The sequence below is a fragment of the Furipterus horrens genome, unplaced genomic scaffold, assembly GCF_987537825.1.
Source record: "Furipterus horrens unplaced genomic scaffold, mFurHor1.1.pri manual_scaffold_8, whole genome shotgun sequence".
NCBI lineage: Eukaryota > Metazoa > Chordata > Mammalia > Chiroptera > Furipteridae > Furipterus > Furipterus horrens.
The window spans coordinates 60,918,994-60,932,595 of NW_028327178.1; the positions used below are offsets into that span (position 1 = coordinate 60,918,994).

General features: G+C 46.1%; 1 pseudogene; it reads left to right on the forward strand.

Annotated features, from left to right (window-relative positions):
* On the forward strand, positions 1-6,101 carry LOC150003027 (golgin subfamily A member 3-like; annotated as a pseudogene).
* The last annotated feature ends 7,501 nt before the right edge of the window (positions 6,102-13,602 follow it).

Below are 13,602 nucleotides of genomic sequence, written 5' to 3' on the forward strand. Positions count from 1 at the left end.
ATGGTAGCTGGCAAGTCCCAAGATCTGTAGTCAGCAATCTGAAGACTTAAGAGAGGCAATGATTTAGTTCAATGGTCTGAGAACCAGGACAGCTGATGGTGTAATTGCTGTCTGAAGACAGGCAAGCTCAAGACTCAGGAAGAGCTGATGTTTTAAATTAAGTCCAAAGTCAGGAAAAAAGCTGATGTCTCAGTTTGAAGATAGGCAGATGTATGACCCTCTTATTCAACCTTTTTGTTTTATTCAGGCTTTCCACTGATTGGATGAGGCCCACCTACATTAGGGAGGCTAATTTGCTTTCCTCAGCCTATTAATTTAAATGTTAATCTCATCCAAAAACACCCTTGCAAAGACACCCAGAATAATGTTTGACCAGATATCTGGGCACACCATGACTGAGTTAAGTTGACACATAAAAATAATCATCACACTTATCTGTTGTTATCTCCCCAACTTTAGCTGCTAAGGCAGCTCCTTGTCTATCATATCCTGACACCTGGCACATAGTAGGTGCTCAGTAAATTGCAGTTGAGTGACTAAATGACAGCTCAGATTCTAGCCTTTTTGAGTAACTCCATGTGTATTCTTTTTCTGCAATAAGAAATTTTATGTTGATCACTGATTTACTAAAAATAAAAGCATTACATCTAAAGACAATCCAATTGTTGTATGCAGATACGTGATATTCTTTTTGTGTGGACTGGGAGTCTGAGGGCATCTCAGCTTCTTGTGGATCCTCAGTTCCTAAGCAACAAAATAAACACCCCTCTTGCTCTACTGTGTGTGTGTATGACTAAGTCTACCGGGCCCACCACAGAGCTTCAAGGTTACTGAGTGTTTTCCTATCATTACAAAGTAGGAGGAAAAGTAGTCATCTGCAGGCTCTTTCCACCCTCAAGAGGGATGTGTAATTGAATAGTTATTAAATGACTCACCAGAGCTTATGATAGTGAATAGAAAGGGTTTAGAGACAGCTCCACCCACCAGCAAACTGAAGAATAATGGCGGTCCAATAAACCAAAAGGGAGTGTCTATAATGAGGTCTGAGGCCTGCACCCACCCCTCAGTGAGCTACTTTAACAAACTATAATACCTGGACTCAGTAAACATTGGATTGAGCCTGGGTCTGGGGATTTTGTAGTCAGAAGGCCCCAGACCAAGTTTGTCTTTATATAAACACACACACACACACACACACACACAATATGGTGGAGTGAATACAAATCATACATGCATAAAGAACATATTTTACACGCAAGGACCCAGTTCTGGCATCCCAGGACCCTGGAGGGGTTTATGATTCAGTTTGTGAAGCTCCTTTGACTCAGAAATCCCCAGGAAATTTAGCTACAGGGTTTCAAAAAATGTCATTAGGGTTCAGCTTTCTGTCAGAGTTGGTCGTGCAAGTCTGGAAGTAGCATTTCTACATTGGTACCATATTTTGATTTCAAACCATTTATGAAACTTTAACTCTCTTGAAAATAGAAAACCTAGTGCCATCCTTCCCAGGTGATCCTGACTATTGGTGATGGCAGAGACTGAGCCTACCAGCAGCTCATGTGCCAGCCCCAAATGTCAGCCAGTCTGATTCGTCCGAACCATAGACTAAGCATCAGCTGTGTAGGGTGACCTCTTGGAGAATGAATCTTGCAGTGACACCTCAGCCCTCCCTCAGCCTCTATGAGCATTGCCTGACCATTGGGATGAAGCCCAGCATGCCAGCATTGAGACAAACAGAGCTGTGGATGAAGGAGAAAGTCCAGACATGCCCAGCAAAGGAGATACCTGTCATAGGGACTGACACCACAGCTCCCAGGGTCACCATCAGCTCTCAGTCTGACCACAAGCCAAATGGGTCCTGATGCCCCTCCAGCCTCAACAGAGGCTTCACTGCCCCTGGAGAAAAAAGAGCAGGTCCAATTTCAGGCTTGGAAGCAGCTGGAGGAAGAGTTCAAACAGTACAGGGTAAAGTGGCAGCAGGAGTGAGTGAATTCAACTCTTGAATAGGCTAATGGAGAACTTCCATGGAACAAGCATGATCAGTCAGATGTAATTCTAGGATCTGTGGTTTACTTTTCTGTGTGTGCTTCTGTGGAAAGTCCAGCCAACCTACAACTGAAATAAGAGCTTTCAGCACATTGATCCTAGACTCATGTTGAACCAATAAACCTTACCAAGGCCCAGTGCTGTGGCTATCACAAAGATATATTCCTTCCTGCGCACCAGTGTGCCTTGGGGGCTGAAGGTGGGCAACTTAGGGCTCCTGGCACATCCTAAGAAGAAGTTCAAAATCAAGTAAAGTTTGGTCTCTGGCTGATTACAGAACTGAAGACTCAAATACTGGGAATTCGGGTGGAAATACTCTGGCCACAGACTCTGCCAGGGTCTCTCTGAAGCAGAACTGAAGCAGCATGATGTCAGTGGTGTCTGATGTCAGTCTCTGCCCTAAAGCTGATGACCTGGAAAACTCATCCCCGGCTGGAGACAGCATGTTTGAGGCCTACAGGAACAAGAGTGACAACTCCTCCTATAGTGGTGTCTCCATGTGGGGGTGGATGGCCTTCCAGTGAACTGCAGGGACACCCATGAAGCCTCCTACATAGTCAGTGGCTAGGAGATTGCCACCAGTTCCCTGGGCCAGTTCCTGTCCATGGATGTCCTCTAGGCTGCTGCACCTGAGCACTGAGACCAGGGCCTGTACATCAATGGGGAAATGTGGAGCTAGACAGACAGCATCTGCAGCAGCATGTCCATGGAAACTTCTGCAGCTGAAACTCACAATGAGATATTGCTGGTTCTTAAAATATGAGACTCAAAGGCCAGACGAAGTCTTATCCCAGGAGGCTAGTCAGGGACTTAAGGAAGAGAGGGAGCTGCAGGTACAGCTGGTGGCCCTGAACATGCAGCTGCAGGCACAGGAGGAGTACAGCCACAGCAGCCAGCAGCGGCAGGGCTTGCTCGGTTCGGAGGTAGACACCTTGAAGTAGTCTTGCTGGGACCTGGGTCAGGTGATGAACCTCCTGCAGAACATGCTAGAGGCCAAGAATGCCAACCTGGTGTCCTCCCACCATGACCTGCAGGTGGCCAAGAAGCAGTACCAGTGACTCCTGGCCAAAGTGAAGGAGATGCAGAGCAGCATGCTCAACAAGGACAGCATAGTGCATGACCTGCGACAGCAGATGAAGGTCTTGAAAATAAGTTGTTTTGTTTTTTTTTTAAATAAATTCACCTTTTAAACACATGTAACCACTTGTAAGGGTTTAAACATTCACAGTCAGCACCAACCCTGCAGGCAGCCACTTAGCACACACAGAACACGTGAAGTTTATGAGCACATAACACTCACCAGCAGGCTGAAAGCATCCCAAGTGGATATTGTGTCTCTGCAGTGTCCAGCAGTGGTACCAGCAGCAGCTTGCCCTGGCCTAGGAGGCCCAGTCAGATTTCGGGACAAGATGGCCCACATCTAGGTTGGACAGATGACCCAGACGGGTCTCCTGGAGCACCTGAAACTTGAGAACATGTCCCTGTCCCAGAAGCTGATAGAAACCCAGCACAGATCCATCAAGGAGAAGGAGCGCATAGCCCTGCAGCTCCAGGGCATTGAGTCTGACATGTTGGACCAAGAAGCTGCCTTTGTGCAGATTCAAAAGTGAAGATGATGGTGGAGGAGGAGCTGCAGAGGAGGCTGGAGGAGTTTGAGGAGGAGAAGGAGCAGCTGCAGAAGATGGCGGCCTTGGCAGCAGCCCTGGAGCAGTTGAAGTTGATCCTGCACCAGCAAGACCAGCAGCTTGAGGCCGTGCAGCAGGAGCATCTGCACCTGCTGAAGCAGTTCACCCTCCACACAGAAGATGCTGCAGAGCCAGGAGCAGGCCCTCGATGACCGGCAGGTGCACTATGATGAGCTGCAGGCCTGGCAGGAGGAGCCGCAGGGTGAGGCCACCTCCAGGGAAGACACCATCCACTTCCTGCAGAAGGAGAAGATTGTCTGGGAAGTGGCTCTGCAGGCGGCCAAGAGCAGCAAAGAGGAGCTTGAGAGAGGAGCCAGATGCTTGAAAGAAGGTGCTGAGGAAACATCAGAAATTTTGGAGCAGTTGAAACAGGAATTAGCCATCAAGTTCAGTCAGGTGGAGCACCTGCAGGAGGAGGCTGCCTCTGAAAAAGCAGATGCAGAAAATAAATAGTTTCTTAAACAAAAGGTGATGGTGGAGGCCTACCTATGGGACACTGCCTCCAGAGACCAGCTCTCATCAGCGAGCTCAAGGCCACAAAGAGGCTGGACGCAGAGGTGAAAGAGATGAGGTGAGAGCTGATTCGGTTCCACGGGGCCAAGAAGTCTGCAGAGGCAGAGTGGGCACACTTGAAGAAGGAGGTGTCGCGTCCGTCAGCAGATGACAGCCCTTGAAGGTTATCTAGAGCGGGTGCGGCGGGAGCATGAAGAGATGGAGATGTACCTGCAGTCTCTGCAGTTTGTTAAGCAGCAGGTGGCTGCTCCGATGGAGTCCAATGTGATGCTCAAGTCACAGAAGAGCTGCAGCAGGGAGCTGCTAGGGCCATCACCGAACAGAAGCAGAGGGTGACGCATCTGGGTTTGGACCTGAGCAGCCCCCAAAAGGAGATGAGGAGCAAGCACAAAGCCTATGAGAGCACTGTGAGCATCCTCAGCTGCCCCCTGCAGGAGGCCCTCACAGCCAAGGAGGTGGCCAAGGCCAAGCCAGCTGAGAACCCAGGTGGCCGGCAGCCCCAGTGACCTCAAGCTGCATGAGAGAATCCAGACCCTGGAGTTGGAGCTGCAGACCATGGGTCACAGCAAGGCGATGCTGGAGAAGGAGCTGCAGGAGGTCATCACACTGACCAGCCAGGAGCTGGAGGACAAGCTTCAGAAATCCAGAGGCTTTAATAAGAAGATAAAGTGCCTTGAGGAGTTGAATAAGAAGTTAGCTCTGGAGTTGGAGCACAAGCCAGGGAAGCTCACAGACCTCAACCAGTCCAATGTGGTTTTGCGGGAGCACAACAGCGTGTTGGAGACAGCATTAGCCAAGAGGGAGGCTGACCTCGTAGAGCTAAACCTGCAGATTCAGGCCATTGTGCAGCTCCAACAAAACCACCAGGTGAGGCAGCTTGTGCAAACCTTACATGCTGCACTGTTGAGAGGCTGGAAGTGCACAGCCTCAGGGAACAGGTGACTGTGGCCAAAGAGGAAGCAGCGCACAACTGCCAAACTTCAAGGCCACCACCTTGGAGCTGAGTGAAGTGAAGAAGGAACTGCAAGCCGAAGAGCTCCTGGTGCAGATGCTGCAGGCAGTGGCCAAGCATCTCCAGCTTCAGGTGGGGACACATGATAACGAAGTCACGCAGTTCCAAGCAGAGCTCAGAGGTGCAGATGCAGATTCAGCTACTGCAGAACCAGCTGGACCAGTAGTTGGGCAGACAGCCCACAGGAAACCAGGAGGTGGAAAGCCTCAAGTGGGAGGTGTGTCAGAAGGAGAGAGAAACCTAGTCCTTGAAGCAGCAGCTGAACCTGAATGAGCAGCACAGCAAGTGGGAGCAGGATGGGGCCAAGCAGACTCTGCAGAATGTCAGTCTGAGCCTGAGATGGTGTGTTAAGACCCGTCTGTGACCCAGAAAGACAAATTTGTGCTTCAGGCTAAAATATCAGAACTGAAGAACATGAAAACTGCTGCAGCAGAACCAGCCCAAGCTGGACATGTGACATGACAAGAAAGGAACGGAGAGGTAAGGCCAGCTCTTCCAGCCTTGTGACACCGGTGAAGGTCCCCGACTGCTCTGTCCTGGCCTCACTGCTGGAGGAGCTGCTGAGGCCCCCACTCACCTTGAGCAAGGAGCTCCTGAGGAACCTCAACAGCTTTCTCCAGCAACTTAAGCAGGAGATGGACAGCCTGCAGCTCCAGATGGAGGCACGCACCGTCATCATGCATGAGTCACTGTTGTGGACTCACGGGGACCCTGCCACAAGCCCCACTTCCGTAGGCGACAACGTCAACCCCAAAGGAGACACAAAGTCACCTGGTCCCAGAATGGCATCCAGAGAGGGGCTGGAAACAGCGATTGCCAAGCATCCCCACTCTGAGTGTGTATAACTACCCAGATGGTCCCTCACAAGGTTATGTATCTGACCGAGCTCTGTTTCCTTCAGTGATGGAATTTAAGTTCTATGTTTGCCTTTAACAAGGAGTAAAATAACAGAGCCATCTGCAGATCATAACCAGCTTCCCCACAAAGTGACCAAATCTTAAAATCCTCAGGTGAGTTTTCAGTGACAGTGTTGAAAGGTCTTTGAGGGTCATTTGTAGGAGGCAAAACCTCACAAATGATGTAGATGCTGCTCTACAGCGGCTGGTCCTGGGGAACCTGGCCACAGGTCCACTTTCTCACTTCCCTGTGGCACCCAGTACGAGTTTCACCTCCCCACAGAAGTAAAGCTTTATTTGGACCTTTGGTTTTTATTTTATTTTATTTTATTTCACTTCACTTCACTTTACTTCACGTCACTTTATTTTATTTATTTTCATAACCATCCCACCCTAGGATATGTATGTAAATACTGAGAATCATAACCTAATCTTTAAAAAGTATGACCTCATGTTATTTTATTTTATTTCATTTTTTCAGACTAGTATTAATATTTTGTTAATAATATCTGACAGTTTCTAACTAATTGAGTTGCACAATAAACCACTTTACATCTTTCAGCACTGGGAAAAAAACCACTAAATTTGAATAACAGAGATATCACCCAATGAATTAGGACATAATTAAAGTTTGCCTTCAATTTCTTTGGCAGAGAGGAACCACACTTCTCTACTCAATTATGAGAAACATTTTTACAGTCCAGAGGACTTTTATTTTTTTTATGCCTATCATGCTGTGAATTCACAGGGAATGGTTCCAGCAGCTCAGGCTCCTTCCCACCATTCCTCACAAAGTTCTCTGGGTGGAACAGGCTGGCCCTTCAGTTAAACCCTGGCACCTTTCTCTTTGGCTTCCTTCTTTTCCTGTTATTATTTTAAAGTGACCTAAATTGTGTATTGATTGCCCTTTGAAAATCTGTCAGGAAATAATGTACATGTAGGATTAAAAGATGTCAGAAAATTATATTTTAAGAAATATAATTATTTGATTTACTCTACCTTCTAAAACCAAATATTCTTAAACAAGGAGCATTCTTTCTAGTTTCTTTGTCACTTCATTTTTGAGGACTGTTTTCTTGTCATAAGTGCCCTACGTCCACCTGCAACCCAACCCTGTTTGGCCTCACCTTGATCAACCCCCAAGAAGGCCCTGCAGCCACCAGGGGTGCCCAAAAAGGATGCCAAGGTCACCATGTGCTGACCTGACGTGTCAAGCCTGGGGAGCGGCAAAGGCCAGGAGGGCAAGTGGGGCTCCAGCCCAGGTAACACAGCTTCTCCAGGTAGCACCTCTGTGAAGTATTCAGCAGGACCTGTGGTCATTGGAGGCATGCTGTACTCAGTGGTAACAGCTGTCAGGAGGTCCAAAGTCCTTAATGTTTCATCTGGAGCACAGTGAGGTTCCTGAAAGAGGCAGGACAGCCCCAAGAGGAAAGATGGTGAGGTCCCCACATTCTCCCAAGGTAGAAAAGCCTTGTTTGAAACCAGGCACTACGAGCATATGAGGTTTACCTGTACACGTGACCCACCTAAACTATTTACATCCGGCAGAAACTGATGGACTGTGGGACTTCAGGACTTTATGGGACAAACTTTTAAGTTTGTCCTTGAGTTTGCTAAGAAAACCTAAAATATTTATTGTAACAAATTGGAGAAAAGGGAGGTGGGTGTATGTTCATCCTGTGTTGATCTGCTCTGAAGGTGGAATGACATGTCTGGATACAGCATCATGCGAGCCCATGTGCTATGACTTGTGTCTCATTTGTGGAGAAACTGGTATTTTTAAGCTCTGTGTTCTCTTATAATAATGCTGTCGGAAGGTTCATTGATAAAGTAGTGTTAACCACAAAGTCATTTATTGTTTAAAAAAAGTTTCCCTAGCAAGTATTAAGACTTGTAAATGCATGTCGCCTTTGTACAGGTTCAATCTTGAAGCAATATTTGAAAACTCCTTATAAATGTATCTTACTTTTCATAATAGTTGAAAATCACTTTTTACAAAATTGCTTTTGTGTCATTGAAAGAGAAAGATGATAATTTGTGTTATTTATTTTGGCTGCGTTACCCTTGTTTTAATTTTAAACCCAAGAAATGGCACTCAGCTCCACGCCTCAGTGGCTCCCAGACACTGTGGGAGGCCTGACAGTCATCACTGTGTCATTTCTCTTAGGAAAAGCTATACAATAATTTTGAATGCATCATCAAGGGTAAGCCAGTCTCTATTCTTACCCCCTTCCTTCATCTGGCCACCTTCCATGTGCATGTGCATGTGTGTGCATGTGCAGATGTGTACACATGCTCTCTGGCTTCCTGTCATTGTCCTGTGCCACCTTTGTTTTCAGTTCCCATCCTTCAGTCCAGTCAGCACCCACCTGGCTTTGGGCTGAAATTCAGGAGTTCATGTGATGTTTTCTGTGGGCTCCTGCTTAGTTCAACAGGACTCTACTGTCACTTCTGCCTCCCAATGTGTGAAACATTCTGTGTGGGCACAAGTGGGAATTAAGAATTTGCTCATGAAAACCAGCAGTCAAGTCTGTAGTATTTGTAACAACAGGCTCACCATTGCATTATATTGGTGTGTCTTTTTTCATCCTGTGTCTGAATACTCTGTCACGTCCTTACTCAGAGAATATTGGCTTGGACACCTTATGATGTCATTACTTGTTTTTCTTCTGTTGAAAAAAAACAATCTATTGCAATGTGATTATCATTGATTTCTCCACAATACACATCAAGCAGACACCAAAAAAATGTCATTAGGGTTCTGCTATGCATCGTGCTTTGCTCAGAAGAGACCTGAAGAAGAGTTGGTGCATGGGAAGAAAGGCATGGAGCCGGACTGTCCAAGAGACAAATTAAACATGTATTTGTGCCCCGGCCAAGGAGGGTCACCAAGAAAAGAGAGAGAAGAAGAGAGGAGGAATAGATAAATACTTTAAATCATTAAATATTTAATATTTACCACCCAAAAAGAGACATCAAGGAAAACAATCAGAATACTGCTGGTGTATATAAGTCATGTACCCCTGGCTGGTTTGGCTCAGTGGATTGAAAGTCGGCTTGCGAGCTAAGTGTCGCTGGTTCGATCTTCCAGTCAGGGCACATCAGAGAAGGAAAACTCTGACTCCAAAAAACCTCCGCTGCCTTGCGGCATACCTCTTCAGGGGAAAGGCTAAGGGAGTAAACCCCGACAGAAAATCCGGAGCCGGAGTCCCTAAGGCGGTTTGACGCTGTAGTCAACACCGGCAACTCCTGCGGCGCACCTGAAGCCAAGCTGTATTGACTCCGTCTTTCCCTTGGACCCTTCAGCTGCGAAGAGAGGGGGGGTCTGCTGCATGGGCAACAGCAGACCCTCCATATCACCCTGCCCAGGCTCTGTAGCTTCATCGCAAGATGTCGATTCAACACGGGAGGAGACAGATACCGTGTCACTCCCGAGTCGGACTGCACAGCCATTCTCGGCGGTGCAGATAGACTCTTAAGAAGCTACACCATCGTCTCTCGAGACGGACGGCTGCCAACATATAAGTCATGTATTTTATTTTGCTTCAGAATTGGGCAAGCCAGCCAAGTATTCTGGCAAATGTATAAGCTCAGGAACCATTCAGCCTGGGTGCCAGTCCCAGCCCTGCCATAGGTGTAACAGGTATTTTAACATAATCAGTTCTTTCCTATCTTAAAAATGAAGAGGCCATGGTGGGGTGGCTCAGTTGATTGGAGCGTGGTGCAAGTTTGAGTCCCAGTCAAGGCACACACCTAGGTTGCACGTTCGATCCTTGGTCATGGTGCAAATGGGAGGCAACCAATAAATGTTTATCATATGGATGTTTTTCTTTCTCCCTTCCCCATCTCTAAAATCAATCTGGCGAGGAATTAAAAAAATAAAGAGAATAAAACTCTCCCTCTGCCCCTGACCTGTGTGGCTCTGTTGGTTGGGTATCATCCCGCAAAGTGAAATGGTGCCAGTTCAATCCCCGGTCAGGGCACATGCCTGGGTTGCAGGTTTGGTCCCCAGTCAGAGCATGTGTGAGAAACAACAGTTGATGTTCCTCTTTCACATTGATGTTTCTCTTCCTCTCTTTGCCCTTCCCTTCCCCTCTCTCTAAAAATAAATTAATAAAACCTTAAAACAAAAACAAAAAACAAAAACCCCTGCCATGACCAGTATGGCTCAGTTGGTTGGGCATCATTCTGCAAAGCGAAAGATCGCAGGTTTGATGCCTGGTCAGGGCACATGCCTGGGTTGTGGGTCCCAGGTTGGGGCATATACAAGAGGCAGCTGATCAATGTTTCTCTCTAACATTTATGTTTCTCTCCCCCTCTTCCTCCCTCTCTTCCACTCGCTCTAAAAATAAGTTAAAAAATTTTTTCGTAAACCCTCCTCTGATTACTTCCCCTTTTATTGATCTCTCCCTCACAGGAAAAAATATAGACAACCCATAAAAATTATACAGACAACTTTAAAAAGTTGCCTTTATTCTCCTTTGCTGCCAGGCTTGCCACTTCCCCCCACCCCCTATCCATTTCCACTGGATTTTCTCTGCCCAAGGTCTACAGCCTTTGTTCTGTGATTACCCTGAGGGAATTTTGTTTCAGTCCTTGCTTTCAGCTGCATTTGAAACCAATAACCACTCCCTTCGTGAAACTCACAAATGAAATGGCATATTAGTCATCTATTGCTATGTAAAAATCGCCCCAAAACGTAGCTGCTTAAAACAACATACATTTAATGAGCTACCACCTCATGCCCTTCAGAATGGCCAACATAAAACACACACACACACACACACACACACACACACACACACACAGTAAGCAAGTGTCGGTGAGGATGTGGAGAAATTAAGACTTTTGTGCATTGGTGGGAATATACAATAGGGCAATCACTGTGGAAGTATAGAGGGGCTTTAAAAATTAAACATAGAACTGCCATATAATCCATTAATTCTACTTCTGGGTGTTATCCAAAAGAATGGAGAACAGGATCTCAAAGAGGTATTCATACACTTATATTTATAGCAGCATTATTCACAATAACCAAAAGACTGAAGCAAGCTGTGTCCATTGATGGAGGAATGGAAAAATACAATATGGTGTGTACATACAACAGGATATTATTCAGCCTTGAAAAGGAAGGAAGCACTGACACATACTATAGCATGGATGAAGCTTGAGAACATTATGCTCAGTGGAATGAGCCAGTCAAAAAAGACAAATATTGTATGATTCCATTTACATTAGGAGCCTAAAGTACAATAGTCAAATTCATAAAGATAGAAATTAGAATGCTTGTTACCAAGGTCTGGGTGAGGGGAAAATGGGAAGTTGTTCAATGGGTATAGAATTTCAGCTTGCACAATGAAGACATTCTAGGGATTTATTGCACAACAATGTGAATATAGCTAACACTACTGAATTGTACACTTAAAAATTATTAAGACTTCCGGCCAAGATGGAGGCCTACACAGACACGCTGCATCATCTCCCTCGACAACTAAGAAGGAATACAACTACCTCAAAACCAGAGACAACCAGAAGTTCCAGAAAATCGAGCTTCATGGAAGTCCGACAAAGCTATAAAGAAATAGCCAGACAAGTAGGAAGGGTGTAGCCTGGGTGGAGATGATGCGGTGTGGTAGCAGCAGTAGTGGCAGCAGCGGCAAGCCAGTGGAAAGAATAGTCACACGTTTTAAAAAGTAGGGAAGGACACCTGGGGAGTGCTCCCAGCACCAGACCAGACTGCACAGCTCACGGTTCCAGTGTGGGGGAAAATAAAGCCTCATTACTTCTGAAAGTGAAAACCAGTGGGGGTTGGGGCAGAGGAAGAAACTACCGGTCTCTCAGCAGAGTCCACTTGTTTAAAGGGCCCCCAAGGTCCTAGAATGTCCACAGACCCACCCACTCTGAGAACAATGGCCAGGGCAACAGCTAGAGAGGCGCCAGTCCCATACGAAGTGGGAGAAGTGCCTGGAAAAGTAGTGAGTACTGAGCAAGCGGCATTGTTCCCTCTCAGACGCCTCCCCCTCATACAGCGCCACAACATGGTGAAATGGGTCACCCGTACTGACAAATACCTAAGGCTCCACCCCTTACAACATAACAGGAGAGACAGCTCTACCTAAGACACAGAAGCAAACAAACACAGAAGCCTGTCAAGATGAGGAGAAAGAAGGGTACGGCCCAAAAGAGGGAACGGATCAAGGTTCCAGTGGGAGAACTAAGCAACAAGGAGATAGCTAACCTAACAGATGAAGAGTTCAAAACACTGGTGATAAAGATGCTCACAGGCTTAATAGATATGCTTAAGTATGGCAGACGCATAAGGGAAGAAGTGAAGGCTATGCTAAATGAAAGGAAGGAAAATCTACACAAAACCAATGGTGAAGGGAAGGAAGCTGGGATTCAAGTAAATGATTTGGAACAAAAGGAAGAAAGAAAAAAAAACAGTAAACCAGTACAGAATGAAGAAACAAGAATTGAAAAAAATGAGGAGGGGCTTAGGAACCTCTGGGACAACTTTAAACATACCAACATCCAAATCATAGGAGTGTTGGAAGGAGAAGAGGAAGAGCAAGAAATTTGAAACTTACTTGAACAAATAATGAAGGAAAACTTACCAAATTTGGTGAAGGAAATAGACATACAAGTCCAGGAAGCACAGAATCGCAAACAAGCTAGACCTAAAGAGGACCACACCAAGACACACATAATTAAAATGCCAAAGGTTCAAGATAAAAAGAGAATCTTAAAAGCAGCAAGAGAAAAGAAGAGAGTTACGTACAAAGGGGTGCCTATAGGACTCTCAGCTGATTTCTCAAAAGAAACTTTGCAGGCAAGAAGGGACTGGCAAGAAGTATTCAATTTGATGAAAAGCAAGGACCTACAACCAAGATTACTCTATCCAGGAAAGCTGCGGGCAACCACTCCTTGTGGTTTAAGGAACTGTAGCCCTGGCCTGAGCATGACAAGCTGCCAGCATCCTGGCCACGCTTGTCTCTAAGTCTTAACATAAGGCTGTGTGTGGAACATGACTGACAACCACTCAGAGGGTTGCTATGGGAATTGGATCAAAGGATGCTCATTATACTCATTATGCTTTAGAACTCGCTCTGCTTTCCTTATCAGTAATGTAACATAAACAATCTCTAACAAGGAGTATATGAATTTTGTATCTGGTCAAGATGTTTTATGGACCCTGACACAGACTGGTCACTGCAACCCCTGTACTGGTATGTGTAATCTATTACTGTCAAACACCTAATGGCTATTGATGATTTATGAATTTTAGCTTTGTATCTCTTGTATGTATCCTCCTCAATAAAAGGCATAAGGGATGAATATTTGGCTGCTGTTCTCCACTAGAGAGGCAGTCACCTTCCTTCCCCCAGACATAATAAAGTGTCCTGGGTAAAAGTTTCTTCCACTGTGGTCACGAAGCCTCTGCTGGACAGAA